This window comes from Meleagris gallopavo, chromosome 19, assembly GCF_905368555.1.
Source record: "Meleagris gallopavo chromosome 19, MGAL_WU_HG_1.1, whole genome shotgun sequence".
Taxonomy (NCBI): Eukaryota; Metazoa; Chordata; class Aves; order Galliformes; family Phasianidae; genus Meleagris; species Meleagris gallopavo.
Window position 1 is genome coordinate 5,378,012 of NC_139422.1, and position 17,871 is coordinate 5,395,882.

The window sequence follows — 17,871 nt, forward strand, 5'->3', positions numbered from 1 at the left end:
GAGTTTATCTGCTTTGCAGATAATGTCTTCTGCTGAAAGCAGCTGAAACAGCTGCATCCTGATTTTGTTGGAAAGTTTATTTTACAGCATGTAATGTTAGTGTCCCTGGTAAAGCTTTGACATAAAGCCCCATCCTTCCTCTGGGGTCATTTGGCAACAGCCTGGCAATCAGGAGAACTTTGTTTAACCTGTGAGCACTGTGTCCCTGTATAAATGTGGATCTAACCCAGTTTCCTTGAATCTATGTCTCTGTTGACAGCAAGGGAGAGAGGCGGGTTGATGCAGGTGGGTAATCTGGGATAATAATCCTTGCAAACACAGTGAGCTGTCACCAGGCAATGTTGTTGTGGGGTTCAGTGCAGGTAATGGGAATGGAGGGGGAGAATCTTTGGGTCTCTCCACTGACCTGGCACCTTCTTGCTGACCATCCTTGCCCATGTCCCTTGCTCTTCCCTCTGCCTTCTCTCTCCCAGGGCTGTAGAATGACGATAAAATACTACCTGACTTGCTGGGGAGCTCAGAGCCCAATTAAGAAGTAAACATTAATTAAAGCGAGCTCCTGTTCATATCCTGTACACCTCAGTGGGGCACTGGAAGCCCTGGGATGTGGGAGTGCAAGGTTGCAACAAAGACAAAACAATACACACTAAGACTGCTCACCAGAAAGTGGATCTATGTGTTAATCTGGGAAAAGGATCGTGAAAATAACTGCAAATCCTTCATGACTTTGTTGTAATTTCTTGCAAATAGGATGTAGGCAGGAAAAATGCCCGCTCTGCTCTAAAGCCTCCCTGGTTCCGGGTGGCCCCACAATCAGGGCCAGGCTATGTTAACCATGGGGCTGGTGCAAGTACAGATGGAAATCTGGGGGGAAGAGGTAAATGGCTGCACTACACGAGGTTATTGGTTCCCTGGCGCCTGAGTTGGCCCCTGGCTTGGCTGCACACAGGAGACACGCGGGCGGCACAGCACTGGCAGTGCCCTGACCATCAGCACAGCCCCTGCACCAGCATTTACAGACACAGAGACCTGGCCCCTCCTGGCTGCCCAGCTGCCTTTCTGCTAATGCTCATCTAATTAACCAGCAGCCTGGAGTGGCTGAAACCAGGGCAGCGGGAGAGCGAAGGGTTTTATCCAATAGGTTCCTGTCTCCAGCTCGGGAACCAGAAGAAAAACCCTTTTCATATGTTCTGATCAATAAGCAGGTGGTGTTCCTCCTCCCCTCCCTTTCACCTTCTCCAACTCATCTTTCTCCTCCTGGACCAGGGATGCTCATCAGAGCCTGCCCCTGTGCAGGGCTGGGATCTGTACGCAGGGCATTCCACAGCTCTTGCTTTGTCCCAGGGCTGCCGTGCGTGCCATAGCACACGCGCTGCGCATCCGAGCAACACCAGCACGCTGGGCACAGCACAGAGAGCTCCCAGGGGGTATCTGAGAGAGCAAGCCTAGGCAATAACTGGGGCAGGATCCCTCCTTTGGGGGGGGATTTTTAATCAGTGACATCTCTGAAGAGACAGTTGCTTTCCCCCCCTCACTGTCAGCAAAGCTACAGGACTGTGAGCAAGGCAGAATCTGACCAGCAACTTTTGTACTGCATACGTATTGGCAAGGGTTAACAAGAAGCAGCATTTTGTTTTGCTGTGCATGTTCAGTCTCTGAAAGGAGTTGCTTCAGCTGATATACATGCATTCTTCTTCCTAAGGTGTCTTCTGAAAATTAGCTCCAGCATGTCATCAGTGGTGGAGAAATGATTATGGAAAAGCAGCTGTCCGTCCCCTCCTGCCAACTCCCAGCGAGACAGAGGGAGGGGGAATGGCTCCTCTGGGTGCTGGCTGCTGGCAGCAGCTCCCTCGGTGCTGGTGCCAGGCTCTGGTATACGGAGGCAGCTTGGAACTCTGGCCTTTTCCACCTCATCTCAATGATCTGGTTGAGAAGTGGCCTCTCAATGCCCAGACCGCTGTTCATCTTCAGTCCACCTCCATCAACTGAAAGGGGCTTTAATAACAGCAACAGCGCAGCAGGAGCTGTGGAAGAGGCTGGCAGGAGATGCGGTGCTGTCTCGGCGCTGTCAGTGTGTGGAGCAGGGATGTTTTGGAGGGGCAGAGCAGCCCTGCATGTGTCCCTGTGGCTTCTCATGGATGAATCTCATCCGCCCAGGGGGCAGCTGTCATGGGAAGGATCTGCAGAGGGAGCTGAGGATCTCCTGCTGCTCTTGGCCCGATGCTGTCATTGATTGTTTTTTTTAACAATAAGAAAGTTGTGCAAATCTTCACCCAACCATCTGCCTCTCATGCAGCCTGGAAGGGCTCTGCTTTAACTTCTGTATTGTTTCTCCCCACAGGAGAGGAATTACTGTCCTATTTCTTCATGCCAGAATGAGGAACTGGAAACAGGCTGAAGGGGAAAGGAGCTGGATGGATGTCCCAGAGAACTTAAAGGCTCAGAGGAAGACTGGCCAGGCTTAGGTTACTGTTCCTCTGCCCCTTCCCTGGTACCTCTGACACCAATTAGGAGCTGGGCTTATTAGCTGTTCTCCTGCACCAATCTCCAAACACCACCGAGCAGCACCTGAGCCTGGTGCAGGATGCAGAGTGTCTCAGGATGCTGCAACCAAGAGAGAGGTGAGCCTGCACCTGGCGATGGGGAGCCCAGCCGCAGCCAGATGTGAGCTCCTTCCCCATCCTCCCCCCTTCCTCTTGCCCTAGCCTCAGGCCAAACAGGGAAAATCCTTCAGCAGAACCCCAGCTGGGGCTGCTTGCTGCCTTTCCATAGCAACAGTCCATCAGGGGGTCGGAGTCAGCAGTGAAAAATGCTTTCTCGCCTTGCCTGCCGGTCGCTATTTTGATTGCATTCCTGGGGAGCTGGGCTGCAGATGTGGTCTCCTTATCTTGGGAAGGTCTGAGTCAGTTTTTCCCTGTGTGATGGAGCAGGCAGCTGAGGTCTGGAGGGAGGAATAAATATCTTCAAAGGCATGCTGGGGGTGTTGTTTGGTGGGGAAAAAGTGGTGGTACCAGTCTCCATCCTATACTCATGGTGCCCACATGGCACAGCACGCATGGAGGAGATGAAGGAGATGTCCCTGCAAAGCAACGTTCAGACAGCCCTGGTGTCTTGGCCAAAGGAAAAGAAGACCAGGACTGCTGCTCCTTGGATGACCTGAGGAACATTCCCACAAGAGAGGCACCTTACATTCACCCCACCAATGCATGTCCAGGCTGTGTGATGCTCCTCAACGCACCAGCAGATGTGGCAGCTCAAACGCTGGTTGTCTCCTGCTCAGCCTGTCTGTAAGTGACAGCAGGATCTGGCGCTGTCCTCTGGTTGCTTTTCTGCTCAAAATCTTGCTTCCCAGTGCTGCACTGTGGAGAGGTGATGTCTCCATGCCTAGCAGTGCTGTCAGGTAATGGTGAATCTCTAGTGACCGGTCCAGGCTTCATGCTGGAAGCTGAGCTAGAAACCAGAGTTGAGCCTGGTCAGAGCTAAGGGAAGGTCTTGTGTGAGGTGCTGCTAGCAACCCAAATCATTTATGCACCAAAGGGCCATGCACTAAATAATCATCAGCCCAACCTAGGGAAAGCAGCAAGCCACAATAAATGTTAAGCACATTGCAAGTTTTCCTTCTTTGGCAAGATCCTCAGCTCAGGTTTCCCCAAAGCCTGGTAGCTCAGTGAGCAATTCTTTGTTGTCCTTTGTATTTTGCTTTCTCTGGATGAGAGAGGGGCTTTGCATGTAGAACCCCACCTCCAGGAGCTGGTGATCACATGTTTTTGGAGAAGGGTGGTGAGTGTGGGGCTCCAGAGATTGAAGGTTCAGCAGGCAGGGCCTGAAGGAGAAGGAGGGGATACCCGTGTAGCCCATACACCCACTGCAGTGGGACCAGGGGCAGCAGTGCTAGGTTCAGCAGGGCACCACAGGTTGTCCCATGCCACCGGGGCTGGGGGAACTGCTTAGGATCTGTCCTCCTGGAGCTGCAGTGGGAGCCAGGACTCGGGAGAAGGTTTCTATAGCAACAGCTGCCACTCACTCCCCATCTCAGATGTAAATGAGGTAGGATTTTATTAGTGTGCAGAATTTCAAGAGGTGGGAGCTGGCAGAGGGACCTGCTGAATTTGTGGCAGGAGTGTGCCGGGGTCAGAAGCATCATCAGGAGTTTGGAGCAGGACAGGGTTTGGGGCATCCTGCATTGCCCCGTGCCCTGCTTTTTGTCCCAGCGACTGTGTGCGGCTCTGAACACCTCTGGGTTTTTCAGGTCTCAGTCACGAGGCTGGGGATGGAACACAGAGACAGTGCGTAGGGTTGGCTGCTTTGTCCCAAAGCCTGGGAGAGAGGCATAGGTGAGTTCCCTGCACTGCCTCTTGGATGTGACCCTGATGGAGGCATGGCCATGAGGTATGGAAGCCCAAAGCCCCTCTCTTTGACACTGTTAGGAAGACCAACAAGGATATCATGATATTGGGCCTGATATCATTACCTGTACAGCTGCTGTTTGGGTTTGCTAGAGCAGAGCTTGGGGGCTGGAGGCAATGCAGAGTGCTGGACCAATGCATATAATGCTTCTTGTCATACAGATCTTGTAGCCCAAGTTGAAGCAGGCAGGTCAGGGAGGAGTCAGTTGTGCATCAGCCTTCTGGAGAGCTGCATTCAGGCCTCCGTTTGGGCAGTTTTGAGGTCCCAAGGTGGGAGTTCCCATGCCCTGTTACCAGCTGAGCCATTCCTTTTGCAAAGAGGTTTCCCCAAAGTGAATGGCCAAAGCTGGGGCAGCCCTGCCTCTGGGCGCTCTCAGATAAAAGCTTGATGATGAAGCAGGGTGCTGGTCTAGCAGAAGTGCTGAGTCACTCAAGGTTTTTAGAGTCAGAGGTAGAAAATTGGGGCTGCTTTCTGGGGGCCATTGGTATGACTATAGCAGGGGTTCTTGCTTGCGTGAAGGCTCTGCTTGATATCTGGGCTATTGGGCTGGTGGCTAAGTGGGATCATGGCTGGTTGTCAGATGGGATCAGCTCCTGCTTAGGTTTCTCTATGAACATCCAGGTTCTTGAAGAAGTGGGAGCTGCATGGAACAGCAGCGGTGAACGTTGCTCTGCTGGAATCTCTTCCTCAAGCCCAAGCAAATAAGAAGCAATTGTAATGTTAGCTGCTGTCTCCAGATCAAAAGGTTAGTATAATACAGCTTGGTGAAAAATCTTGATTTCTGTTGTGCTTTTCAGCTTGTGTGGCTAGGACCCATGTTTTCAGCCCTCTTATTTCTTCTAGCTGTGAGGGCTGTGACTTTGGTTTTTGCTTTTAGTGAAAGAGTTATGAATTTTGGATTTTTTTTTTTCCTTTTGTAACTTTTTGCCTCTGTGAGCTGGGGCTCTGTGAAAGTCCGAAGGTTTCACACTACTTTGTGATAGTGCTGTGATATTTGCCAACGCTGGGTTATAATTGGATGGTGTGCAGTTTATGTATCTAGTGCAGTTACAATACTCATATGCTTGTGTGCAGCAAAAAAAAAAAAAAAAAAAAAAAAGACTGGAAGAGCCCATGAAATGGTAGAAGTGTGGGGCTGGGTGGGCTGCTAAGTGCCAAGGGGCTGCTGTGTGCCCAGGTTGGGGCATTGCTGTGTATGCGGAACCATGGGGCTCCTGCTTTGCCCAGGGCTGTGCTGGTATAGCTGCTGTAAAGTGTAGCCTCCAAGGCAGGTGTTTGCTTGCAAGATAAATTGGCCTTTTGTAGGGGACCGTGTCCTGAGCATGATGAAAATGCCAAATGTGCTGATAATGCAACTTGAAATAGATCCATGGGGATTTTGTGCTGGTGTCTTGAATGCTATTGTAAATAGGAAAGAAACTGGGGAAGGAGTGGGGTGACAGGGCTGTGAACTCTGCAGTGGGGTCAATGCTGATTTGGGAGGTATGAAGCAGGACTGAAATGGGGGTGCTGGGTGGGAAGCATGTGGTTTTTCTGGTCAGATGAGGGCTTGGAGGCTCTGTTTTTGGTGTCTCTCTAGTGATCTTAAGCTCCAGGTCTTGGGGCCAAGTGACCATGAGTGAGTTTTGTCTGAATTTGAGAATGGGAATGCAGCAGCTCAGTAGCACTCAGGTTTGGGAGAAAGAGGCCCCAAGAATGCCCTGGCTTGGAAAACTGACCTTTGCTGAAAGCAGTTAATCACGTGCAAGTCTTAAGTGTGTCCTTCAGTTCCATTGAGGAAAATAGGCTTGAAGTGCATGCTTGAATCTGAGTGCATGGTGAAGTATGTTCATGGGCCTCAGATAGGGTAATGATAGCTGCACAGAAGACGGCCAGATACAGCAGGAGATAGGGCTGCAACACAGCCGTGAACTCACTGCTGTCTCACACGAGGCTGCTCCAGGTCTGGCAGCCCAAGGGACAGAGCCCTGGCTCTTTGCTGTCTTGTGAAGCCTCACTGCATCGCGCTCACCCAGGCTCCGTCCTTCCCTTTCCCCAAGGCCGCTCCTTCCCTTGCTCAGCTCACACTGTGAAAGCGCCTGGCCTGGATATTTGCTGCACATCAGCACAAACCCAACCCTTTGCTTTCTGTGTTTTGCAAGACAGAGCCAGCCTGGCTGTGGTGGGGACACCCCCGGGCACCCCTGCCCCTGCCTGGGGTCGCGTTCCCCTCTGTGGCCATGCATCTGGCTCGCTGGGAAGCCAGAGCCCGCGCTGAGCTCAAAACGCAGCAACAGCAGCCTCTGCTTTTCCACATGTTGGTATTTTTAGCTCTGCTGTGCATTAGCGTGCAGGAGCTCAAACTGCGAAGCCTGGCTGAGGTTTTATCTGTTGTGACAGCCCTTAGGGCTGTAGTCAGACACTCTCTCTCGCTTGCTCGCTCCCTCTCTCCTTTTTTCTTATTCCTTTTTTTAAAGTTTGCAGTGCGGATCTGCTCCCTCTGCATGGATATGCTGTGCAGCTGTCAAGACAAGAGACCAAAGGTGGCAGATAGGGTCCAAAGTGTGGTCTGAGCCCCTTTGCGAGGAAGCTCTATTGAGGTCCTTTCTGTATTTTTCCATTCCTCCCTGTTGCTGATATCAGGGCTGAAGCACTGCGAGCTGATGTTGCAGGATGAGGTGCTGGCTCACTCTGACTGCCCTGACCCAAAGGGTCTCCAAAATGCTGTGCTCATCGACAGCTGCACTGCTACTGGTAACAGAAATTGGGGAGCAGAGGGCAGGGGCCAGCATATGCCAGGGCTCGGAGGGCAGCATGCAGACCTAGGGCTTCTGCTGCTGTTGCTTTGTTCAAATCCCTCACATCTATACCAGCGCTGTAAAGCACAGATGTGGCCCCTTCTGGGACTCCAGGAACCCCAGAAATAAAACTTCCCTTCAAGACCCATGGCTCAGCATCCTGCCTACCTCAGGAGACCTAGCCTGGGCAGTTCTGTGCCTAAACAGAAGTCACCTGAAAATCTGGTGCCCCAGAACTCGTCCAAGGTCAGGGGGGAAGCTGGTTACAGAGCCAGGAATCAGGTCTGGCTTCCTGTCCCACCTGTCTAGCCTTCCGCTCCAGCCCTCTGCACACACTCATCCCATGTCATTTCTCACTGTCCATCCATAATTTGGTTGTTTGCTGCTTTTTATACTCTAGAGTGCAGATTGTTGGTGTATATCTATGTCATATTTTCTCAAAAATCTATTAAATTCTCTTCATTGCTCCCAGGACATAAAGGGAAATAGCGGCTGAAGGATGCTTTTTGTATGAGTATGAAATATCATCTAATTAGCAAGCAGGGATGGCTGTAGGATGAGCAGAGGGGGGTGTGCAGGTTCCTGTAGGTCTGTCCACGATGTGATGTTCTGATGTCACATCATTTAGAAGCACAGCAAGTTCAGCACATGGCAGCTCCCCTGTCCTTGGCTGGAGACTGAGGAGCTGCATCTGTAGTTTGGGATGCCATAGGTATGGGGCTGAGGAGTGGTGGCTCTGTCATCCATTACCTGGGTGTAAACCCAAAGGGGAGCCTGGGAATTCCTCCAGGTCCTCCCACTTCATTTGCATTGGTGAGGAGTAGAAGCACATCCCAAAGTTTATCCAGGAAAGCTACATCTCGGGCAGCTTTTCTAATTATCCATCCCCCCACTGTGTTTCTGTTCTCCCCAACAATTCCTCCTTTTTGCTGGCAGCAGCCAATGCCGTGAACCACGGAGAGCAGCTTCACAGCGCTCCTGCTCAACCTGCAGCAGGGATCTCTGAAAATAGCTGGTGCGTTTGCCCTTTTGCAGAGAACCACCCAGGGATGAGGATTTTGCAACTCAGCTTGCAGTGTGGAGTGGGGTGTGGGGGGTTTTGCTACGGCTGCATTTTTATTGATGCGGGTTGTTTGTGCAGTGTGAGAGTCTCTGGTAGCAGCCAGAGCATGGCAGGTACCTCTGCACTGAGCTTCAGAATCCTATGGCCAGCATCCAAGCAGCCCCACAGCAGATCTGTGGGGTCTTGCTGCCCACCTCCTCCTTTCTCCCACATTTTCATGGGGAAAACCCGCTCGTGGCTGCAGGGGATGGATGTGGAGACCCCAGCGTGAAGCAGCCCTCCTTGCAGGGGATTTGACACCTGAATAGCTGGGTGATGTCTAGGAGGAATTAAACAGCGCTGATTTTTATCTCAGATGTCAATCTGGAAGATTAAGGACTTTTTCTTGAGGGATAGAGGATGGTGGTATTTTAGGGGCATATAAACTTTCAAAATACCCTGTGGCATCTATGTTAATGCATCTTCCTGCATTATTAAAATTCCTTACAGACTTCCAAACAACTCACAATTTGGGCTCTAAAATGCTGGTACAGGCATATCTGTGTGGGGGCAAAGCTCAGTGACTCCGTGTGCTTGGTACTATAAAGCAGATGCTCTCCCCTGCCTTCTTACAGCCTTACACGCTGCAGGCAGTTCTCTGCTCGCACCCGAACCCACCCGCTTCTCGCTCATCCCACTCCTTTGACTCCCTGCTCTGGAGCTGTCTCGGGCTCTCGGCACGTCCGATGCCTCGGCTGCCAGAAGTTTGCTCTCCAACTGCTTCCCGGCCCCCTCGTGCATGTGGGCATGGAGGGGGGGGGGGGGCTGCAAGAGCGGGGAAGGATGAACAGCAGGAGAGTCTTCAGGGAAGGAATGGGGGAAGCAGAAAGGGGGGAGCAGAAGTGAGAACAGAGAGGAGGAGGGAGAAAGGATGCTGCCTTGTCTGTTCTCAGATTTTATATTGGTTGAATCGCACTGGGTTAGCTAAAACTGGTGCAGAGCTGCCTTCCCCTCCCCTTTCCTCCAGGCAGGCACTTGCATTTGGTGTTGAATGCCTTAATTCACTTCAGCTTCAACCTGCTCCTAATTGACTTACACCACATTGAAAGAAGCTCGGCTTTCCAAGCAAGTAGCAGTGGTTGCAAAATTGCACCTTAAGTCAGTGTGATTGTGTGCATAAAGAAACCTTGAGCATGGAGCAGACATGCATGGGAATAACTACAAAGGGTTTGTGCTGTGCAGTCCCAGAGTCTGGGCTGCTCTTGGCTTGGCTTTGGACTGAGCATGTTGGGGCTCAGGGCCAAGGAGCTTTGCGTCGTTGGGGTTCGGCTGTCAGAAGATTTGCTGTCCCCTCTGAGTCCTCTCTGCTCCATCCCTCTTCTCCTGCTGCAGATGTCTGCTATAAAAAAGAAAAAAAGCCTCCACAAACGGCATGGTAACATTTACTGGAGGGCTGTTTCTGCTGCACATCTGATGCATATGACAGGGTCAGATTAACCCAGCCTCTGCTTTCCAACCGCAGCTATTTGAAAGCACCAAAAACAATTGCAAAACAAACCAGAGGAACTCTGCCATCCTGGTGAAGAGCTGGCAGGCTCTGGGGATGTGTGAGCTGCAGGGATACACCCACCTTGTGCTCAGCAGGGCCAGATGAGCTCTTAGTTTGGCAATGAATTTGGTCTCCTCAAAGTCAGCCTTTCAAGGGACCGGTGGCTTTTCTTGATACTTAAGGTTGGAATTTCAAAGAGCTAAAGGAGGGCTGTGATATTAAGTGGAATAAAGCATCTAATGCTGGGGGATGCTCTCAAAACCCTCCTCTTCCTGGAGGATGGCTCTTTTGTCACTGTGGACGGGCTGTCTGAACCGAGGGCAAGAGTCTTTCTTTTTTATGTGCCCTCTCCTTCCAGTGTCTGCATCTTCCATGATTATTTTGGCCTTGCTACATCTCTTTCCACTTTTTTTTTTTTTTTTTTTTAATTATATAAGGACTGATCTACCCATGGTTCTGGCTCAGCTAGTATTTTAATTAGATATTTAGCCTTCTCTGGTTATTGATGCTAGAAAACAGGGCTGGAAGGGACCCCTGGAGGCAGATGCACCCCTGTGACACAGCAAGTTAAGTCTGAATGGTGTTTTCTTAGAGGGCAGTAAGGCCCTGGCACTGCTGCCCAGAGATGTATGGGTGCCTCCACCATGGAGGTGCCCAAGCCCAGGCTGGATGGGGCCCTGGGCAACCTGGGCAGGTGGATAGCAACCAGCCCACAACAGGGGGTTGGAATTGGGTGGGTTTTAAGACCCTCTTTGCAACAGAGGGGTGCTTGGAGTCCTCATGGCTGGTGATGCTGAAGGGGCAGAGATAGCAAGAACAAGGGAAAGGAATGTGGGGACCCAAAAGTCTCAGACCGAAAGATCCCTTCCCCCAAAAAAACCCTGTCCTGTCCTTCACTTGGGCTGGGGGCCCTGTCTGTGACCCCTCAGCCCCACTGCATGGCAAGGTTGCAGAGCGGCCCTGTGAATCCTCACTTGGTGAGGGGAGGACTGGCCAGCAGTCTCCTAGGACAGGGGCTGGGATGGGCACACAGAAAGCTGAGGTGGGAAAAAGGGAGAGGTGAGAAGAAAAGCCCCAAAAAACACCTATGGAGAGGGAAGCGGAGTTGTAGCAGAGCTGCTTGCTGATGGAGTTGCTATGGCGACGTGGCGTGAGGAAACAGCATAACACAGCCCGGCGTGGGGCTGAGGCCTGCGGGGGCCTTGGACTCTCTTCTCTCCTTCCTCTCTCACTGCCTTCCTTCCCTCAGATGTGGTCTACCTCAGCCCAGAACAGTCCCCCTCCAAGCAGTGGGAGCCACCTCTTCTGAAGGGAACGTGTGAGGGCTGCTCTTCCCTGCATCCCCTACAGAAGGCCTGATTGAGCCCCAGGTTTTGTTATCCGGGCAGTGTGTGCGATGGGCTGGTTTCTCTGCTGTCTCCTGACAGGTGACACCCAGTTTTAAGAGGAAGAAGGCTTTGTTTCATGTGCCAGCTCTCCTTCCTTTTTGGTGAAGCGATGCTCTGTCACCATGACGAGTCACTTCCCCTCCATGAGTCAGAGTGCTTTTGCAGGGCTCTTGCAGGGTGCATTGGGGCCGACCGTTGGTGCTGTATTTGCTGTGCAGGAAGAGAAACCCATGTCACTGTGCAGGGCTGGGGACCTGCCTGTGGAGCAGTGCCACCCGCCTCTGCCCTTGGTGTTAGCAATGGCAAACATCTTATTTTAAAGGCACCAAGACTCCAGGTCATGGAGCTTGGAGTTCTGGTCTGAGATTTCACTGACAAAGTTAAGGTATTCTTGGCAACTCTATGATCATAGCAGAAGGGAAATGTAATCTCAACCACTGGAAAGTGCATGATAACCACCCTGAAATGAGTACTCTGTAGACACTTGTACTTTTAGACCACCCTCTTAACTTTGCTTAGGGCTTGGCAGTGACACATGAAGTTGGCAGTGCTGTGGATGGGGAGCTCCTTCTGCTTTCTCTTCACCTCTCCCCTTCCTTGCCCCTGCTGCAGATGCCCTCACTGTGTTGGTGTGCCTCTATGTGTGTGCCTGGAGCTGTGAGCACACACAGCTGTCCTTGTGCCTCTGCACCTCCATGTGCACAGAGGTGCCTGGCTTAGTCCAAGGTATCTTCAAGCATCTGCATGGCATGGGAGCATGCATTTTTCCCTTTCTCCTTCCTCTCAGTGGAGTCTTCTCCAGCTGAACCCCTCGCTCCAGAACTCCCACCTTCCTGCACAGCAATGGATTACCACAGTGCCTCCTGCTTCTCCCTGCCTTCATGCCCATACCACATCGGGCTGTGGTCTCCAGTATCTTGTGCTGACGGTCAATATCCAGATCGTGCAGTTAACAGGGCTCCGTGCAGTCAATCTTCTTTACTCTTGCCAGTCTCACCATTCCTTGCTGTGACTCTGACCATCACTTCACCGCAGCTGAGTCAATCAACTGCCCTGTGGGTTGCAATCTCCTGTGTGACCCTGCTGGAGTTCACAATAGGTGCCCAGTGGCTGGGCACAGGGATGAAGGTGTCACCTCCTACTTCCCAGAGGGCTTGTTAAATAAAGGTTTAATTTTTTTGCTGCTTTCCATTTGCACCCACCAGAGCCATGGCAAGCTGCAGAATCTGCCCTTTCTGCTAACTCATCTATGTTCTTCCTGGTCTTGGGTGTTTGGAGGTGGTGGGCTGTAGGATCAATCTGTGGTTGTCTCCCTATGCCTCAGTTTCCCAGCCTGCACAACAGAGCTTGGGAAGCTACGTTCTCTTTTCCCCATTCTGGAAGGTCTATGAACGTAAGCAGTCTAAATGTTAAGGGTAGCTTGAATAAGAGTTCACTTAAACCAAGGATGGACAAATAGCTGAAGGTCGTAAACACTCAGCTGAGTAATTATTTAGAGTGGTCTAGGAGATGTAACTATGGATAATAGGATAAAAGAAGGAGAGAAAAAAATGGTATAGTTAACAGAAAATTCTCTCTCATACCATGCTTAGAGCTGCAGAAGGAAAACTATAGGACCTTGATAAATCTGAAGGAGTGGTTTATGGATTGATACAAGATATGATGGCAGAGTCCCCAAGGAGATGCAGTGAATGGCATCTGTATACAGTGAATACATCTATATTTAGTGAAAGGAAACCTCAAAAGGTTTCCCAGGGAAACCTCAAAAAACTTCTCATTGATTTGAGGAATGGACTGAGTTGCCTCTACCTGAGTGCTTGCCATCTTGGAGTTGACTGCAAGATCACACACACTAGGATGGGATCTTGTGATGTGATCTTCAAGAATGACAAGAAAAATGAGAACATGGTGCAGTTTCAGGAAGCTGAGCATCACTGGTGGAGAATCCTCTCTCCCTGCGTGTCTCACACCAAATGTAAGATATGAGATTTCTCTCCTTGGGATCTTTCCAAACATACAGCTGAAAGATTGCTTGGAAGGACATGGGGAGATCTAGGGTTGTGAGTGTGAGGACTGAGGCCAAGGACTGACACACTTGATGTCATGTTCGGCTTATCAAACTCAAGTATGTGTGAATGATGGAGGGATGGAGCTGCTGACCACCCTGTCATCCCTGCTTACATGACAGGACAGGCAGACCCTTGTCTGTGGGAAGCTGGACGTGGAGCAAGGTCACACTTCTGACTTTCCTGTCCTGCCTGCAGAGACAGGCATTGCCCCCATGCTGCCACCCACTGCCTGCTGGCACTTTGCTGTTTCCTGCTTCCAGCAGTGTTTTACACATTGCCCAGTAATTCCTGGCTTCCTTAGAAGCTTGTGGGATTTTATCAGAGGCTTTATGGCAATCCTAACAAATTATATCTACTGATTTTTTCCCTTTATCCATTGTTTTGTTGATTTCATTGAAAATCTCCCAGAGCAGGCATGCACGCTTTGGCTTTCAGAAGCCCTCAGTTTGTTCCTTTTCCATCACGGCCATTTAATGTTGCAATTAATTTTTCTGGTGTTGAATTATTGTTCTGAGCAGCCCTCAAAAGGGGCAATCAGAGGAGCAAAACTGGCTAGGATCTGGATGTAGCAATCGTAGCGTGGGCTCTCAGGCACCAGATAGGGATGCTTTAGGTGGGATGTTTGCAGAAGTGATGTGTGTGCAGAGAGAGCATCCCTGCTTAGAGGAGCTGGGAATATCCTAGCAGTGAGATGTGTAAAACGATCCCCAAAAGCCCAGATTGTTGCCATGAAACCCGGATGCAGGAGCATGCTCATCCCTGCGATAGTTTAGCTGGCTGAGCACTGAGTTGCTGCGGCTTTGTCCTTGAAACCCAACGAGTGGGAGTTTGTGGCCAGGCTGGCTGCTGCGGTACGGAGCAACAAAACCAACCTGCAAAGGGTTAATCATTTCCATTGCAATTGTGTCATCTCTTTGGGGACCTCTCGCTCATTTTGCAAGCAGCTGCTGAAAGCCGAGGCGCGGGGGCTTTTTCTTATTCAGCTGCACGCAGCTTCAGAAGCACTGGACAGCCGCACAGCTGTGCTCAGCCGCCTTGGCCTTGCAGATGGATGGAGAAAAGGATTTGTGTGCATGCGTGTGCTTGCGTGTGTGTGTGTGTATGTGTGTCTGAAACCTAATTGTCTGCTGTCTAATCCGTCAGCCGGGGGGACAGCTTGCACAAGCCCCTTCCAGGCAGCCTGATAAATGCAGCGCTGCCAGGGCCCTTTGCGATGTAGTTGGGTTTAATTGGGATTGCTACGTGCATGGACTCTGTGTGCCTGTCTGTGTGAGGGATGCTGCTTGCAGGGACGCATGCAGCTGCTGTCCCGAGGACTGGGGCCGTGCACCCAGCCTGGGTCCTGCTGGGGTCCTGGGAGCAGCACAGTGACAGCACTGAGCGGTCCCACTGCTTATGGGCTTTGCAACTTGTGTGGGTTTGGCATCTCCTGAGGTAGGGCTTGGAGAGACAGCAGGCTGCAAAGATTGTGGGGTCTGACTTGGGGATGTCACCTGCTATCTCCAGTGTAGTGCAAGAAATGGTAGAGGGTGTCCCCACTGCAGATTTGGGCAGAGGTGTGCCTCTTGAGCACGCTCCCAGCCCCAAGCACGTGGCAGCTCAGGGACTTCCCCAACCAGAGTGGTATGTTGTCCTTAATACCCCTCCGTGGATTTCCCATGAATTTGTCTGGTTGATTTTTTTGTAAACGCAGAAGCTTTAATCATCCCCTGAGAGCTGTGGTGAGGACTTCCACTGTTTAACCACATACCATGTGAAGAGCCATTTTCTCTTGTTCCTTTTGAATCTGCTGCCTCTTAATGTCATTGGATACCTCCTAATTCTTTTACTGGGAGACGCATTAAGCAATCAAACTTGGTTCACCTTTTTGAGGCCACAGATGTGCCTCTCTAGCTGTTTGGTTTCCAAGCTGAGGTCTTCCTCCTGTGGACTCACTGTTTGATCATCCTGCTCTGGACCTTTCTCCAGCTCTGCTGGTGACGTCAGGACTCTGCAGGTGGTGACATCCTCATTCATTATATAATTAGGGGGTGATGTCATGATTACAGCAGATGGGATTTGCATCAGCATTGGTTGCTTACTGCACGTTGATGTCAGGAGACTGTTGTGTCCTGCCCAGTCACAAGAACTTCTCTTGAAGCTGTTGATTTTCATAGTAGGGAGTCTAAAATAATATTTTTTTGCCTGTGAGTTCCCTGGATGAAAAGGACAATGCCAAGTTGTTGTTTTTCAGGAACCACTGTGCTTTGCAAGATATCCCTGACTCAAAAGAGCAATGTGGCTCTGTCATTTCATCCCCCAGGTGCAGACACCTCAGGCTGGTACCCACCAAGTCTTCCATAATAAATGCACATCGGGTTTCAGGGCAGGTGATTCAAGGGAATCACATTTCCAGGCAAGGGATTATAGGACAACAGACGGGCTATTTGTGTGGCAATGCAAATGGGTGCCCGAATCTCCCTCAGGGCTGTAATAGAACACCGTGGTGCTTCTGTACCCCAAAGCTTCAGGAAGACATGGCCTGGTGCTGTGGGTCTGGGAGCAGGGATGTCTGGGAGTATGACAGCATGGTCATCCTGTGCATCCCTTCCCATGGCTGCCCCACGGCCCCTCCCTGCTTCCCCATTCCTCCTCCTCCCTCTCCCCTCTCCATTACCCTCTCTGTTCTTCTCTTTCTCTCCACACCTGCTCCTCTCCTTCCCACCCCTTTTCTCTTTCCCTCTCCTCCTCCCCTTGCCTTTCTCTCCATCCTCTTATCTCATCCCCCTTGTTTTTCTCCTCGCTGCCTGTCCGGCTGATTTACATGCATGCTGCGTTGAAGCAGCTCAGCTGGATCTAATGCCTCCTGCCGCGAGGAGCAGAGCCGGCTCCGGCCTCGGTGCGGCACTTCCTGGGCGAGGGAGGGAGCACTCAGTGCCCCCACAACGTGGCCCGTGCTTTGGCCCCTTCCCACACTGCCTTCTGCTCTTCATCCTCTCCCCTTCCAGCTCCTTTATCCAGCTTCTTTCCTGCTTTCACCACTTCTCCCACCCAAGTCCTTGATCCATGCGCCTGCATCTCCTGCAGCATCCTACGCACCCCCAGCCAACTTCCCCATGAGACTGCTGCTTCTTGGGTGGGTGCAAGAGGAGAGGCCAGAAATCTGATCTGATGGGGGCATTGTGCTCCAGCTGCTGTCATCTTGGAGACTCGATGCTGAATGTCCCAGGTGGAGCCCACCCTTTCCCAGTGCATTTTCCCTCCACCCTCGTGGCCGTGCTCAGAGTAGGGATCGAAGTGCCCACATTAATCGCTGGCTCTAATCATTCCCGTTTCCATTTGGCTGATTTGCATTTCCGTGAGAGGAAGATGCCCTGATTAATATCCCTTCAGAAGAGCTTTATTGCAATGGCTCCTGCCTCTCTAATTGGAAAGTGGTCTTAACCTTTCATGCAAGTGGCTGGGATGTTCCCTGCCTGCCAACACTGTGGGAAGGGTCTTGTTGTCCTGAGCCTCTGGGCAGTTGGGAGACTTGCAAGCTCCGACTGCACCAAAGCAGGGCAGAGCCCCTCTGCCCAAAAAGGATGATCAGGAGAAGAAGCCCACCTCTAGACAGCAGTTGGGTCAATGGAACCTGCAAAAGGGATCCAGTGCTGGGATGATCCCAAACCAGTGAGCATCCAGTCAGCTGTGAGCAAGCAGCTTGATGCTTCTGAGCTCACATCTGTGTGCTAATTAACAACCCATGGAGGAGTGTGTTCCTGTGATGTCGGCGGAGCCATTCCTGTTCAGTGTGCAGCGGGGAGGCAGGATCCGACCCCACAGCTGGGATCCTGCAGCTCGCTCTCCCCGGGGAGTCCCAGGCCCACCACTAACCAGCTTGAAAGCCTGCCTCGCACTTAGCTGCTTTCTGATCTTCAAAGGCTCTGGATGCCCAAGGAAATCAGACCTTGTGGCTTTTCTTCCAGAGCAGTCCCCAGATCCGGACTCTCGTGCAATTCATTATCCTGCACTGTGCAGGGGGAGCGGGCACTGCTCTGTGGCTCTTCCTTGGGTGCCAGTCACTCTCCTTGCTCACCACCCTGATGTGCTGAAGGCAAAGTGTCCAGATGAGCACAGCCAACTTTGTCCCTCCCTGCTGGCTTCCTAGCACTGTGTAGAGTGGCTTTGTTAAGACCCCAGCCTGCCTCACAGATGCTCTTACCTCCCTTACTCCCTTTTACCTCCTTTATTCTCTCCTTCTGAGGCTACAGAAGTGATTTATTATTATTATTTATTTTTAATTTTGGTATTTAAGCTGGTTTAGTGGCTGCAGCAATGAGTGTTCCTGATAAACAGCCTGGGAGATCCAGGGAATAATCTCTGCTCAGTGACAGCAGAGGCACCTATTGCAACTGCTGGCAGCACACAAAGAGCTGCCCTCATCTCTGCATGTTCCACAGCCTGGAGAGGGGAAAGATGGCCTCTGTCCTTAATCACCAAACCTGAAATCCCAGCACCTGTTATCCTCAAATTTTTGGGGCTGGTTTTAGCCTCTAAGGGTAAGGGCAATCATTCCCATCCCCATCCAACGCTTTGCATACTCCCATCTGTGGGGCCATGCGATGATCTGAGGCCAAAGAGGTACTTTTTTCATGGTGAATGATTTGATGAGAAGTCT

General features: G+C 51.3%; 1 long non-coding RNA gene across 13 annotated transcripts in view; it reads left to right on the top strand.

The window, feature by feature from the left end:
- Positions 1–17,871, top strand: part of LOC104913676 (uncharacterized) — a 92,624-nt gene that overhangs the window by 46,753 nt on the left and 28,000 nt on the right. For 12 of the 13 annotated variants that reach the window (XR_014887340.1, XR_014887341.1, XR_014887348.1 and 9 more), the window contains 3 exons: positions 2,342–2,621; positions 3,051–3,287; positions 5,029–5,152. This is a non-coding gene — a long non-coding RNA (uncharacterized LOC104913676). The remainder of the gene's footprint in view (positions 1–2,341; positions 2,622–3,050; positions 3,288–5,028; positions 5,153–17,871) is intronic. The other variant, XR_014887351.1, reaches the window with a different exon arrangement.